Genomic DNA, 14,174 nt, shown 5'->3' with positions numbered 1-14,174 from the left:
CACACACACACACACACACACACACACACACACTGAAACTGAGCTGCGGTGATGGCAGAGGACTCCCAACCCACGGAGATCGTTCTTGGGTGTGACAGGCCAGACTGCACATGTTAATTCAAGCCATTCTCATGTCAAATAGAACATTGACAAATCACTATTTCTACAAGCTGAAAAAACCACTAATAACTCAAGCAGGAATGAGAGTGAGTTTGTTGAAATGAGGAATTGAGGGTAGAAATCCGGCCTGTAAAACCACAGAAAATGCCACCTGGGAACACGGAAATCATCTATTTTATCTGGAAGCCTGTTTCCAGAATGGCACATTCAAGGATTGGATTGAGAAGAGAGCATATCTGTGCTCTGGGAAAAGGGCTGAAATGCGGGGGAGAGGCTGGGGTTCCTTTACTGAAAAACAGTCTCCACTCCAAATGTCTATCACCGAGGCTTAAAGATTGATAATCTCGAGGACTTTGCCCTTTGGTTTTGCTTTCACCTCTGGACTGTTTGAACTTGGAGTTTCTTAGTGCTTCCCTGAACCCTACATGAGCCATTGATTCTCCAATTCTCTTATTATTCCCCACTTACAGATGAGGAAAAAGGCATGAGGCGGTACTGGTTTTAGGTTTTATTTTTCCATTAATATCTCCTGGACATTTTAAAGTCACTGTGTTTCTCAATCATGGACCAAAAACATCAGAATCAGCAGGGAACTTCAAGCCTGTCCATCTCAAAACCCTTTTCAGTTGACAGACATTTCAGTGGAGCTTGGCTAATAAGCAAAATCAACCCAGGTTCAGTCTACCCAGAAGCCGGATCCCTTGTAACAAGTTGTGGGCTAGGTTCTTCGCAGAGCAGGACAGTGCAGTCATAGTTTGAGCAAGTTTGTTTCTTCTGGGCTTTGCTTTCTGAATCTCCCAGGCCTTATCTACCCCATGAACAATGGAGATGAGATATATAACTCCCAAAATTCCCCAGATTGAAAAGGTTGATGCTACCCCAGTGCCTAGTTGGAGTCAAAGCCCCTGCATCAGGAGACAAGATATCTAATCAAGTCTTGTTCTCCATGAGAATGTTAAGGCCCTGTGAATGTTTTTATATGAAATTTTAAAACCTGTTAATAATCAAATTTCTCTACTCTGATAGGACTAAAACAAAAAAATCAGCAGTTGACAGTGTTAAATATTTCCTTATTGCTAATAATGCTTCCCCCTAAGCCCCTTTTCCCCCTCCTCTACTCTTCCAAAATGAATTTATTTTCTATTTGAAAGCCAATCTCAGTGGTTATTAGATATTCTCCCTGCTGTCACTATCAGTAAATTATTAAACAGCTGACCAAGCTTTGTTTTAAAATGATTCTCTTATGAAGCTAGTGATACATTTGCTATGAATACCGAATGGTGCCACGGTCTCCGAGGACACGGGAATGATTCCTATTTACTACCTTTAGCTAAATGTGTATGCAATTAGCAGCAAGAACTTGACTGGAATCACAGGCAGTGAAGACGCCTGTAGCTCATTTACATGGAGCTCTTTTCCCTCACTATGCATGTCCTCCCACCTAGAAGAACCACGTTAAGCTTCCAGGCCATGTCACCAGATAGCACCTACTTGCCTTTTATCATTCCTCACCTTTCTTGTCTCACCACCCCAAACCTGGGCATACCTGTCAGAGTCCCTTCCTTACTTTATGGAGCAGCTGATTTGGAGTGAATTTCCATTCAAAGAAGATGGACCTGACTGGGATAAAATTATTTAACCTGTCTATATTTCTACTTCCTCATCTACAAATAGAGATCATAAATCCTAACTCCTGGATTCTGTAGTAAAAACAAGTACCAAGCACAGTGCCTGGTACCCAGTAAGCCCTCAGGAACTGGTAGCTACTATTTCCTATACCATATTGCATTAGTCCAGATTCTCTGGATTGTTAAGTGACGGAGATACATCTCAAATTCACTTTAGCTGGAGAGGAAATGTGTTGACTTAGGTAATCAAGCAGTTCATTGATCAATTAAGATCTGACCTGGAAACTGGCTGTTGGTTATTTAGATCCTCTATTGTGTGCCAGCTGATGAGGGAGTTGAGTGACAAGCAGTGGGAAGGGTAACTCAGAAACTGCTGAGAGCGAGCAACTACTTCCAGCCCCAAGATGGAGAGGACCAGGAGGGTGTTAATACCTGGGAACTGGCACCTTCACAGGTGTGCCCAAGGAAGGGTAACACTCCCTTTGCTGGTGAAGTCAGCCGAAGCAGAAGGAAAGGACAAGAAATCCCTTGCTGCTTTTCCTGTGCCTTCCACCCTCAGCACTGAGTCATTGCCTACCACTGGCCAAACCACTGGAAGCAGCTGAAGCAGAGGGTCAGGGAGATACAGCAACAGGACTCGGTCCCTCTGAACAGAGCCAAGCAAGAAAAGGAAGGATATGGGTGAGGGCAGGCAGGCCCAGGACCGCCCAAAAGGGAAGGGTAGCTACATGGCCGGCTTGGAAACTGGTCACCTCCAGGAGGCCTCGGCTTCTATTTCCCTTCACTCCATTCATAAGCTCTATTTCTCCAGCTTTGCTTACCAAGGGGCATAGGGCACCACTGACACTGTGTTCATATCCTCCCAACTCCAGAGTCAGGGAAAACAGGGCTTTCCTTACACAGCTCCCACTTGAAGAATCCCCACTGGTCACATGTCCCTCCCTTGAACTAATGACGACGGCTGAGTGATGAAACACTATGATTTACCTAACCTGAGTCATGTGCTCATCCCTTGGCCAGAGAGGCCCAATTTATTCTAAGAATCGGGGGAAAGGTGCAAAAAACAAACAATGAGTATCCCCAAATGAGAGAGAGATCATTCTCCCAGTAGACTAAACTGAGAAATTTAGAGTATGGTGATCATCAGTTATGTTCACTATTTCCAGTCCTCCTTCCAGAGACTTGGTAGGATGATACTTCCCGATCACCTTAAAATTAGGTGTGACCAGGTGAGTTGCTTTGGCCAACAAAATGAGAGCAAGAGTGATACAGGTTACTTCCAGGTGGAAACTTTACAAGCAGTGAGTAACAGGGAATTTCCCTTATCTTCTGTCATGCTTCAGAGAGTGGCTGTTTCATCAGCCTTGGCCCCAGAATGAGGAAGACATAGAGTAGAGCTTCTTGTGAGTTCATAATGGGTGTGCAGTGTAAGCCAATAAACAAAGCTTTGTGCTTTAAGTCATTGAAATTTGGGTTTTTTTGTTTTGTTTTGTTTCTTGGTGGTTGTTGTTTAGTGTAATCTGGATCACCCTGATTGGTTGGTTCTATAAGAAACGCATTCACAACAGTAATTCTTCTGAGTTTTGTGCCAGGACAGCTGCCTTTCAAAACAGGGCTGCACACTAGTCTAAAACTGGCATGTGCTAGTAGAGGGCAGCGGAAGAAATGATATAGTACTTGCTATTCTTAGCAGCAACTGATAAATCTCCTTTCCCTTTTCCCTCACACTAACATTTGCCCAGCTTGTAATGATAGTTAAAAACCACCATGTACTAATCATTTATCATATGCCATACACCATATAAAGTATCCTTGGCATATTATATTTACAAGCATATATGATAGCTGTTCTTGTCCTCAGACTTTAGAAGTGAAAACCAAGACTCGAAGCAGTAATTTAACATCCCCAAAGTCACACAGCAAGCTGAACTGGAATTCAGCCTCTAGATTATCTGACTCCAGAGAATCTTAATTACAAAAAATGTCTCTGTCACAGAGTCCCAGCAATGTCACCCACATGTGAAACAAGCCCCCTCACAGCCAACTCAATTTACCGTGCTTGGAATCCCTGCAACTGGTGTGAATTCTCCTTCTATTTATGTTAACAAATATTCTTGAATCATCCACCAGGTGCCAATCTCAGACTAGGTACTAGAAGTAAATTGGTGAAAAAATTTAGACACTCTAATTGCTTTAAGGAGCTTACCTTTGAATGAGAAAGTCACACAAAGGACAAATAATTACATTAGTTCATAATATATACTATCCTGGAAGTTTCTAGATTACTCTGTCCCTATACTCACAGCTCCTAGAACTCTGCTGTTCTTTCCTGGGTCTTTGTCGCATGTCAGGAGAGGTAGATTACAAATCCACCTTGCATCAATATGTGCCATCACATGCTGTGCCCAAACCTCAGAGTATGTTTCCTTAATTGTCCTGCCCTATCATTTATTCAGGGACAGGAAAGAGGTAATGTTAGGTCAGAAATTGGGGGGTGGTTAGGAGACAGAAATGGCAGGATGTGAGGGTAAGAGAGGGGAAAGGAGGCCAGTCAAGGAAGGTGCAGAAGTCCTGACAACTGTGCAGTTACTATAAATAAGGAAGAGAGGGGAGGCTGCATCAGCTGCTGAGCCACAGTTTAGATCATAAGCTGTAGCTGATGAATTTGTTTTGCCAACCACATAAAATATCTTTGGTAATAAGCTATCTCCTAGTTTAATAATGATTAGGACCATCTTTAGCAAACACATCACTAAAAGCCATCAATCCACATGGTCAAGTCCCACAACAGGATCTGATCCCCTTGCAGCTGGCAGAGGTTGGAGGGAAATCCCTATGAAGGTCTCTGAACACATATCATCACCTACTCTATGTTAAATACATTCCTATCTCACTACTTTTTCCGAGCTCTGCAAGTATGCATTACAGTCTCCCATACCACAGAGGCAAAAATGAAGAAGTGGGAAATTTGAGACTTTTCCATGCAGAAAATAGAACTTCAGTCCATCAGCCTCAAAGAGCCCATGGTCCTTCTTCTAGTTCATTGTGCTTCCTGGGAATGTCCACCAGAGTGCCAAAAGGCTCTCTCCATCCACATGAAGTTATCAGCCTTAGGTACCTGGGGCTGAATTTCAAAAAAATCCATCCACTGGGAGTCATGGCAAGGAAGTCAGGTAGCCCTAGGACAGACCATTCTGTCTTGAGGCTCAGCACAGGTGTTGCCAGGTCAAGAAAGACCAAGTGGTACTTGAGCAAGCACTAGCATTCCCTTTGCTCCCTCAACAATTTTTCTGTTGAAAAGTGGATGTTGAACTGGGAAACCAGGCCCAGAAAGGCCTAAATGCAGGATGTGGCTCCAATAAGTCAGTCCAATGTTTTAATTAATGATGACATTTTACAGTAATGGAATAACATACAATGCATCTACTGATGAGAGGAGGGTCTGTGGAGATTTCAATCAAGAATGGATGCTGCATAACAAGCACTGTGCCTTCTATTTCTGCATCTATGAATCCTCAAATGAAAATACTTTCTATCCTTTGGAAAAGTATTCCATCTGTGGAATCAGCTTCTTGATAAGGCAGTAATTACTGGAGCAATTTTAGTAGGTATAAAGGCATTTTTAATAATTTCAATTATTCAAAAGCTGATTAATTATCTAGTCCATGGATCAGAGGCCAAAGGGGAATAAAACTATGAAAATGGTTACTATGACAGGGCAAAAGGAGGATTCAGCTGCCTTCAAACAGAAGGCTTCTTTCTGTGACTTTGTAGTTATGTTTGTTGTGCTTTGTACAGCTGGTGGAGACTGAGCCACTGCACTGGCACATGGAGGGAGACCTGGGTCCCAGGCCTGGCACCACCACGGACTGCTTCATCTTACAGTAATTCACTTTTGCTTATGGCTCTGTAAAAGGGGAGAAACCAGGGACACAATAGATGGTCTCTGAGTCCCTGTCAGATGCTGACATTTGTAGCTCTGGGGGCTTTTTTTTTTTATGACTGTGTTAAAATTTTTTCTTTGCAGAGTGAAAACAGGGAAAATTCACAAATATGGAAAGGCAGTGATCATATTTGGGTTTGGAAAAACAGTTGAACTGCATAGGGTGGATTAGCTTGGAGAGAGACTGGTAGAGGGTGAATGACAGGTTTGGCAGACAAGTGTGCTCCTATATGAACATCTATTTTGGAGGTGGAAAAAAGCCAACCCCATTCACTGAGCATTAACTGAGCACCTCACATGAACTTGTGGCCCTGAGTGAGGTACTGCAGAGACACAGGCTTTGCCCTCAAGGACGTTGCAAGGGGCACACTTTGCCCAGATGGGTCTATTTGGATGGTGAGGTAAGAATATCTTGAAACTAAGGCATTGCCTTGTCATATGGGCCTGGCAGGTCATGCCGGGAGCATCTGCATGAACCTTCCCTGAAGACCCAGGATGAGACCATCTCAGAGCTTGCACGAGCCCTGTGTAGCCATGATGGCTTTCCTTGTGGAGTAACTGCCTCCAACACATATCATTCCCACCTGAGACATTTTCCATCAGCATCAAGAGAGCTGACAAAGCGCTTTCAAATTTATTCTCTTGCTGGTTCCTCCAGCACCCACAGTGGGTTCCTTCATGGCTGACTCCTAGAGCAAAGCACACCATGAACCTGAAGCCCAACAACAGGTTCAAACTTCTGCTCTGCAGCCCTGGCTCTGTGACCTTGGGTAAATCACATAGCCTCACTCAGCCTGTTTTCCTATGTTTAAGAATATTGTTATAAAGATTAAAATGAAATTCCTTGCAATGGACTGAATGTTTGTACTCCCACCCCAAAATCCATACAGGGAGATGGGGCCTTCTTTGAAAGATAATCAGGTCATGGGTGTTGAGTCCTCCTAAATGAGATTAGTGTCTTTATAAGAAGAGGCCGGAGAACATGTGAGAATACAATGAGAAGTCAGCCATCTGCAACCAGAAAGAGAACCCTCACCAGAAACTGACCATGTTGACATTTGATCTCAGACTTTGTCCTTCAAAACTGTGAGAAATAAATTTCTGTTATCTATAAGCCACCCAGTGTGTGGCACTCTGGTAAAGCAGGCTGAACTGAGACTTGTCTGCATGTAGATTTGCTATAAATAATAAATAAGTTATGTTACTCTGTGCAGTTTTCTCCAATGCTATAGGATTAAGCCTCCCCATTTCTAAAAGAGATAATAATCGGCATGTATTTATTGAACAACTGTTTATTGAGCTCCTAATAAGTGTCCTATGACAGGAGCTGAATATATCCCATTAAATAAAACAAGATCAATGTTCTCATGGAGTTTGTATTCTTGTGGATGGAGATGATGGTCAAGACAGCTAAATGTGTGATATGGAAAAACACAAAGAAAATTTATGTTGTGGTGTGTGGTTTTTTAAGAGGCTATGACTGAGGAAGGCATTTCTGAGATGATAACATTTGTACAGCAGTCTGGATCAATTAAGCAAGTGATTTGGGGCAGAAAAGAGGTTCCACTAATACTGAACAGCATATACAAATGGCCTGAGGCAGGATCATGCGTGACATGTGTAAGGTACAGTATGAGACAACTGTGGATAGAAGTGCACAGGAGAGAAGTGGGTAAATATGATCTTGGGTGGAGGGAGACTGTGGCAGGAGAGGCCCTAGAGAGGATCCTGAGTGAATCTGGGAGCCGTTAGAGGGACCTGAGGGAAGAGTGACGTGATCCGACATGGACACAAATTAACTTACTGCATGGCAGAACATGGTGCGCTGTGACAGACAAAAGACCTTCAGGAAGTTAGGGAAGACTCAGAAGAACTTCAAGGATAAAAAAGCATTTGAACTGAAAGCATGTTCGATGGGAAAAAGCATTTGAAGAAGTATCTGAAATGAAAATCGTTAGCATGAGACTTGTAAGATCACTTACCACTGATCCTCTTTGAGTTGTGCCCTGTGCTAGCTGCTAAGGATACAGTGGTGACTTCACTACAAGAGATTAGACTGGCATTGATTTCCGGGAAGCCAACAGGATCTAAGGCCTGTTTGTTACTGCAGTGTAGCATAGCATAGCAAGATGGCGATCACTAGTACTGACTGAGGTGCTAGTCGAGTGGGCTTGTCTAACAGATAGTAGCCCTGACATGATGATATCCCTCAGGCAGAGACAACTCCATCAGTACGTGCTCTTCACGTTTACACAGCCATCCTCAAGGAAAGAGCAGAGCCTTTGGCCATCAAGCTAGTACCAGGCTTCTGATAATGGCTTATTGTCTCAAAAGAATTAAAAACAAACATGAAATCCATTCTGAGAGAATAAGTCGTCCCAGAGAAAAGTAATCTAACCTCAGTGCTCCTCAAGCTCTTTAAAGAATGCTGATGTTGTGCAAGGGACTTTTAAGTGTTTTACAGTAAGTAACTCATTTGCTCCTCAGAACAGTCTTTTACCTGTTCCTTCACCCTCACCGCCTGCCATATAGCTGCCAGCTCCTGCATGGCTTGGCCTGTGGACTTTCTCTTCCTGACAAAGCCCACTTGGAATGGCAAGCTGGCAGTGCCAGTGAATTAGTACCCCTTCCCCGCATATTCACCCGTGCATGTGCATACATACAGTGCACTCATAAGAGCAGCCATCAGTGAAGGACAGATGGGAGCAGCTCCTTCACTGCTCAAGTGTTTGTTTTACTGGGAGGTGCCTGTAAACAAGGGCTTCCAGATCTCCTTGGCAGGATTAAGTTCCACTTACCTACAGTGGTAACTTGCTCAGTAACTCACGGTTTATTGCTCATCCTCTTTCCTGGCTCCCTTTACTATTCATTTCCCTTCACTTTTCAAAGAACGACTTGCTCTTAAGTCTATCCTCAGGGTCTTCTCACAGGGGAATCTAGAATAAGACACTGTCCTGTGAGAGGGGAAAGAGCCATTATTATCACCTTTACTTCAAAACAGAAAACTAAATCAGAGAAAGGTTGACTAATCTGTCCGAAGTCACAGAGCATGTAAGCCCCAAATCCTGGCTTTAAACCCAGCCACCAGGCTCCAAAAGTCTGTACTACGAATGCCAACTCTTCTGCCACCAGATGGGAGAACAACCCTAACTCCAGAGCCCGAGCCATATCTCCTTGCTTTGTGAGACACATACCGGAGCGCTTATGTGGGTAATACATTCTCCCAGATTCATCTACAACCTCACCTTGGAGATTCCAGCATGTAATTCAGAAGTGTGTCTGAGAAGGTATTTGATGTGATTTTCAATGCAGTAGCAGCCACAAGGTGATCCATCAGCCAGCTATCTTTGACAGAATTGATCTCCCAGGTCAGGAAGCAAGCCTGCATTTAGGTAGGATGCACTTAGAATGTGCCCTCTTAGTAGCACACAGAAGATAAAGCACAGACAATGACAGTTCTTGTCAATGAGTTTGTTATGGCAATAGGGGAAACGCACGGCTCTCTGGTTTGATGCTGCTGCTGACACTCTGGATGTATGCCCTTTTCTTTCTTTCTTTCTTTCTTTCTTTCTTTCTTTCTTTCTTTCTTTCTTTCTTTCTTTCTTTTTGGCATGATAAACTCTTGGCCCAAGTCTTTTATCCCTACCTGTCAATTCCTTGATGTTTTCAAGTCCTCTTTTGATCCAGGTATTTTCACCCAATACCACAAAAGTAAAATGAGTACTTACTTGGTTCCCAGGCCATCAACCATTCTTTTTCTTTCAAACTGGGGCGCTCTGATTTTTCAATTTTGTTTCATGTCTGGATGAGTAATTTCAGGACCACAAGGTTAGTGAAGCTGAAGCATTCCTACTCTGGATTTCTGCCTTAGCACGAAAAGAAAAAGGCCATTGTAGCAATGGTCTATGTGATTCATCTGTGGAAGGCATCGATAAAAACACTTTTTTCTTAAGGATACTTTGAAGATCCTTCACCATGATGATAAGGAATAATCCCAGAAAGTGAGAAGAGCATGATTCAAATAATTTAATGTTGCATATTTCTTGTCACAAGATAATCTTATCCATTCGCTTGTAGGGTGAAATTTGAGTTATGAAGAAAGAGAAACTGAGGAATAGAAGATCTGATCAAAACTGCCTCTGCTGGCCTGAAGAGAAATGTTTTCAAAATACAACTTTACTTTTTTCCTATGGCAAGGTTTTGTATTCTTTCTTCATACCTCAAAGAAATTATAAGTAACACAGCTGGTTTCTTCCTGCTTGTCATACAAGCTTGTCACATTCAACCAACACATAGACCTAAGCTCAAAAGCAAGAAGGAAAGGAAGAGAGTGAAGCAGGAAGGATGAATGGAAGGAAGAGATGAAGGGAGCAAGGAAAGGAAAATAGTACACAGATGACATTTTCTCAGTGCCCAAATTATAATTACTTCATTAACCATCACAGTTAAAATGCAATGGATGGTAACTCAACGCCTCACTTAACTCACCTGTGTAAATTTACTGTGTAAATGCCTTAATTCCAGGGAATCCCCTCGTGTCCTTTCCATCGTCTCAGTCACAGAATGGTGATGACTTCTCAGCTTCTTGGTGTACTTCATTCAGCAGTGTACTCTGGGGCTTTTCTCCACGAGATACCTACGAGCTCTGAAGGGCCCAGAACACGGCCCCCATACTGCATCAGTCAAGAGGAGCTAGGTTGTGCTGTGTAGCAATGTGCAAATCTCAGTGGCTCAGAGCAACAAACACATAGGTCCAATTTATGCCATGCTCCCGTTGTGGAAATATTGGTGTCTCTGCTTCCCGCTCAGGGACCCAGCTGCAGGAGGCTCCTTCTCCGTTCTTCCATGATTGCCAAAGCAGGAAATGACGACAGGGATAATTCCGCACTGGCTCTTAAACATTCCTGCTGGACTACAATCAAAGCACATGTTGATATGCAAGCATGAAAATGTCACAGTGAAACCCATCTATTTGTATGGTTAGTACGTGTTAACAGTTAACAAAAGCTTCAAAGAAACTATTCCACTTCAAAAGATGCACACAAAGACTAACAAAAGTGTTAACAGATCCGCTTACAGATTTAATTCTAGGTAATAAACAATAAAGATATAAAATCTTTTTTTAAGAAAGAATCCTACCTGGAGGTGACACAGTCACTCTGATCACATCTTATTGGCCACAGCAAGTCCCAGGACTGTATCAGTTCAAGGAAAGAAGAAAACTCGGTCCTACGGGCCTATAAGAGGAGAAAATTTACACATTTGGTAACCGACAGTGCCATCTACATATGCCTCCTGATGTGGAAAAGCTCACTGTCTTTTAGAGATGGCAAAGGTAAAAATGTTAGCAGTTCCCCGAGAAAAGAACAAACCGAGTTCAATGGGCGGGGGATTTAGCTCAGTGGTGCCACACCTGCCTTGTAAGTGCAAGGTCCTGAGTTTGATCTCAGAAAAAACAAACAAACAAAAACACCATTATAAGTTCAAAGAAGGCAAAACTCAACAGGAAAGCTGAGCCTTGGAAAAGGAGAAGGAATTTTATAGGCAGAGATGAGAATTTGGTCATTTTAGGCACAAAGAAGAGAAGAGCAAAAGTGAGAGGCCAAGAACACATGAGTTACAGTGCAGAAAAATGAGCAATCATTCCTCAGTATCCCAGTCTAGGATCCCCAGAGGAGACAGAATCTATGCTGCTCAAGCCTCTTACATAAAATAGTGTGGTGTTTGCATGTAACCTAGGCATATCCACCCCATACTTTAAATCATCTCTAGATAACTTATGATACCTGCTACATATGTAAATAATCATTATAATGCATCTTTTAGGGGAAAAGTCTGTACATGTCAGTATAGACAAATTTTTTCAAATATTTTCCATCCACAGTTGGTTGAATCTATGGGTATGGAACCTGCAGACACAGAAGGCTAACTATAGTTGTTTTTTTGTTTGTTTGTTTTTTGTCCTAAGTAAAATGTGTATGTAAAAATGTATAAGAACTAAGAAATGGGGTGGGATAAGCTCACAGAAAAATTACAGGCCAACCTATGAAGGGTGGACACCCCTCAGTAGGTTGAGCCATTATTCATTCATTCAGTCAGTCAACAAATATGCTCAAGTACCATATTCTGCTCTGAAAAAGTAGCAGCAAAATAATGAAAATGGAAGAAAGGGTATAGCTTCCCAAAAGATTTTGAAAGAAAAACTGACCAATTTGGGGTGAATTAATGAAGAGTAAATTTATGAGGCTTGGGGGATAAAGCCAAAGGTGACTGAGAGACACACAGAGTGTATGTAGCCTCACACCCAGAGATCACAGGAAGAATGGGAGCAAGGAGGGTTGGTCTGTGGACCACAGGGGAAGATTAAGCTAAGTTTCGAGGTACTGAGGCCTGCAGGGTCTGCCCAGAGTTTCTGTGTAGGTCTTCGGATGTGTGGTGAGCTCTCTGGTGGATACTCTTGTTACTCAGCCTGATCCTCAGTGTTACCTACCTTTCCTGCAGTCTGTCACCCTGACTTCTGTGGGTGGAGCCACCCTGACCTTTGCCTCCAGCTGCCCACATCTGGGGCTAAGAAGGCTGGCTTTGGAGCCCTGGAGCTGTTTGGCCCACTTGCAGGTGTAGAAGTCCTAGTGTTTCTTTCTCCCTGCAGCAGTCTCTGTAGGGACTGACAGGTATAGGGTATAAAGGTCGGGCTTTCAGGAAAATTGCTATGCATAACTCCTGCTGCAGGGTGCCCTACAGGATCAGGCTGAAGCTTCCTCTGTAGGATTTTGACCTGGAATCACATCTTTCCTCTGCCCCCTCCCCTTCCAGGGCCATTCCACACACCATTGCTGGTTTCTCCTGGGAGCATTTTCTTAATTCATCCCTTGAAAACAGATGTCCACTTCAGGGTCTGCTTTTGGGCAACCCAACCTACACCAAGCACCTACAATGTGCCAGACCCTTTGAAGGGCACTGGGATTTGGACACTGAAAAACACAGCCTGGGTTTCCACAGAGCCCACACTGATGGTCTCAGCACAGTGTATGAAGGGGCTGTGAGAGGGAGACGCTGAGGGAGGGAGAGGCACTGTAAGGTCAAGGGCTCTTCGCCCATTGGAAGGAGGCAGTGAGTTCTGGACTGGAGATGTAGCTCAGCAGCTCCGCACCGGCCTGAAGGAGGCAGGAAGGCTTCATGGAGGAGGTGACCTTTGATCTGGCTCTTTAAGTATGAATAGGGGTTTGCTAAGGGAAAGGTAGAGAAGAACATTAAAGGTAGAGGGAACAGTAGGTCAAAGTCAACAGGCATAAAGGAGAAGGGAAATGTGGGTAGGAAGGCTCCACATCATTTGCTACTGCTGGAGCATAGGGCATAATAGACAATGGTGGACAGAGACTCTAGGAAGCCACCTAATGTGCAGGATCCAAGCACAGAAGCAGGGCTAATGCTGGTCCCTGAGGTAGTGATCCTGGAGCCATTTATAGAGGAAGGACACAGATGCTACACCCTGCACTCCTAGCCCAAGGTGGTCTCCTGCGGCAGCTCTTGGTACACCCAGGCCTCAACAGCCCTCACCTAATGCCAATATAATTGGCTCCTGGGAATAAAGGAGGACTGAGCAGGAACTACGCTCTGGGAAACATTTCAGTTTCCATTCCCCCAGAAGCAAACTTGAAATAAGGATCTGCACACCTGAATTTACTTGAGAGGAACAAGAAAATTCCAGTAGAAGAGTGGGGAAGTGAGGTGGGGAAGGAAGGCAGCCTATGCAGGGAGTGTCAATCACCACGCAAGTTATGGCTAGGGGCGATGGAAGCTTAATCCCAAGGGTAATGGTGTCATATATAAATACACACCTCAAGGACAAGGTAGCCAGGCTGTGACTGTCACCCAGCCTCATCAGTCATTGTCTGAAGCTGCTCCCTAGCACTGAGAATTCCCTAGAAAGCAGGTGTGGACAGTGGAAGCCAAGCCACCATGCCCTGAAGCCTTCGGTGTGGGGGTGTTGGATGAGCAATCACTGTGTTCCAGGCTCTGGGTTTCTTTGCAGCTGCAGGGGAGGAAAGTCTATAAGGGCCTCTCTCTCCTTCATGTGAAGGTTGGAAGAAGAATCAGAAAGAAAATCACCTATCCAAAGGAGAGGTCTTTATTCATCCAAAAGCCATTCAAGCTTCATTGTCCCTAACCTATGTGGGGCCTGTGGATCTGCCAATTGGCACAGATTCATTTCCTCACTCCATAAAGCAAGTGGCCGAAAGAGAAAGCTAGCTCATAATAGCCCTTCCAAAGCTGAAACATAATCTGACTTTGGGTTCATAAAGAATGCCTGGTTCTTTCCACCAGTGTAGAGTTGCTTTAAATACACAATGTTCTACTGAAGCAGAGAAGGGACACATTTTCGAATACCACAGCCATGCGGCAAGAGAGAGTTGTTTTTCTAGTCCAGTGACTTACAAACTGCTCCAGGCCTAGGAGCCTTGCAGAGGTGTGTGAGACAGGTA

The 14,174-nt window shown here is 43.8% G+C and overlaps 1 long non-coding RNA gene across 2 annotated transcripts in view; it reads left to right on the top strand.

Moving 5' to 3' along the window:
* Positions 1-14,174, top strand: part of LOC104867145 — a 39,583-nt gene that overhangs the window by 7,964 nt on the left and 17,445 nt on the right. The window contains exon 2 of one of the 2 annotated variants that reach the window (XR_004518434.1): positions 9,769-11,026. The exons of the other annotated variant lie outside the window; for it this stretch is intronic. This is a non-coding gene — a long non-coding RNA (uncharacterized LOC104867145). The remainder of the gene's footprint in view (positions 1-9,768; positions 11,027-14,174) is intronic. 2 annotated transcript variants of the gene reach the window in all.

The sequence above is a fragment of the Fukomys damarensis genome, unplaced genomic scaffold, assembly GCF_012274545.1.
Source record: "Fukomys damarensis isolate Sample0158 unplaced genomic scaffold, DMR_v1.0_HiC HiC_scaffold_22, whole genome shotgun sequence".
NCBI lineage: Eukaryota > Metazoa > Chordata > Mammalia > Rodentia > Bathyergidae > Fukomys > Fukomys damarensis.
This window is presented reverse-complemented; position numbering and strand designations above follow the sequence as displayed.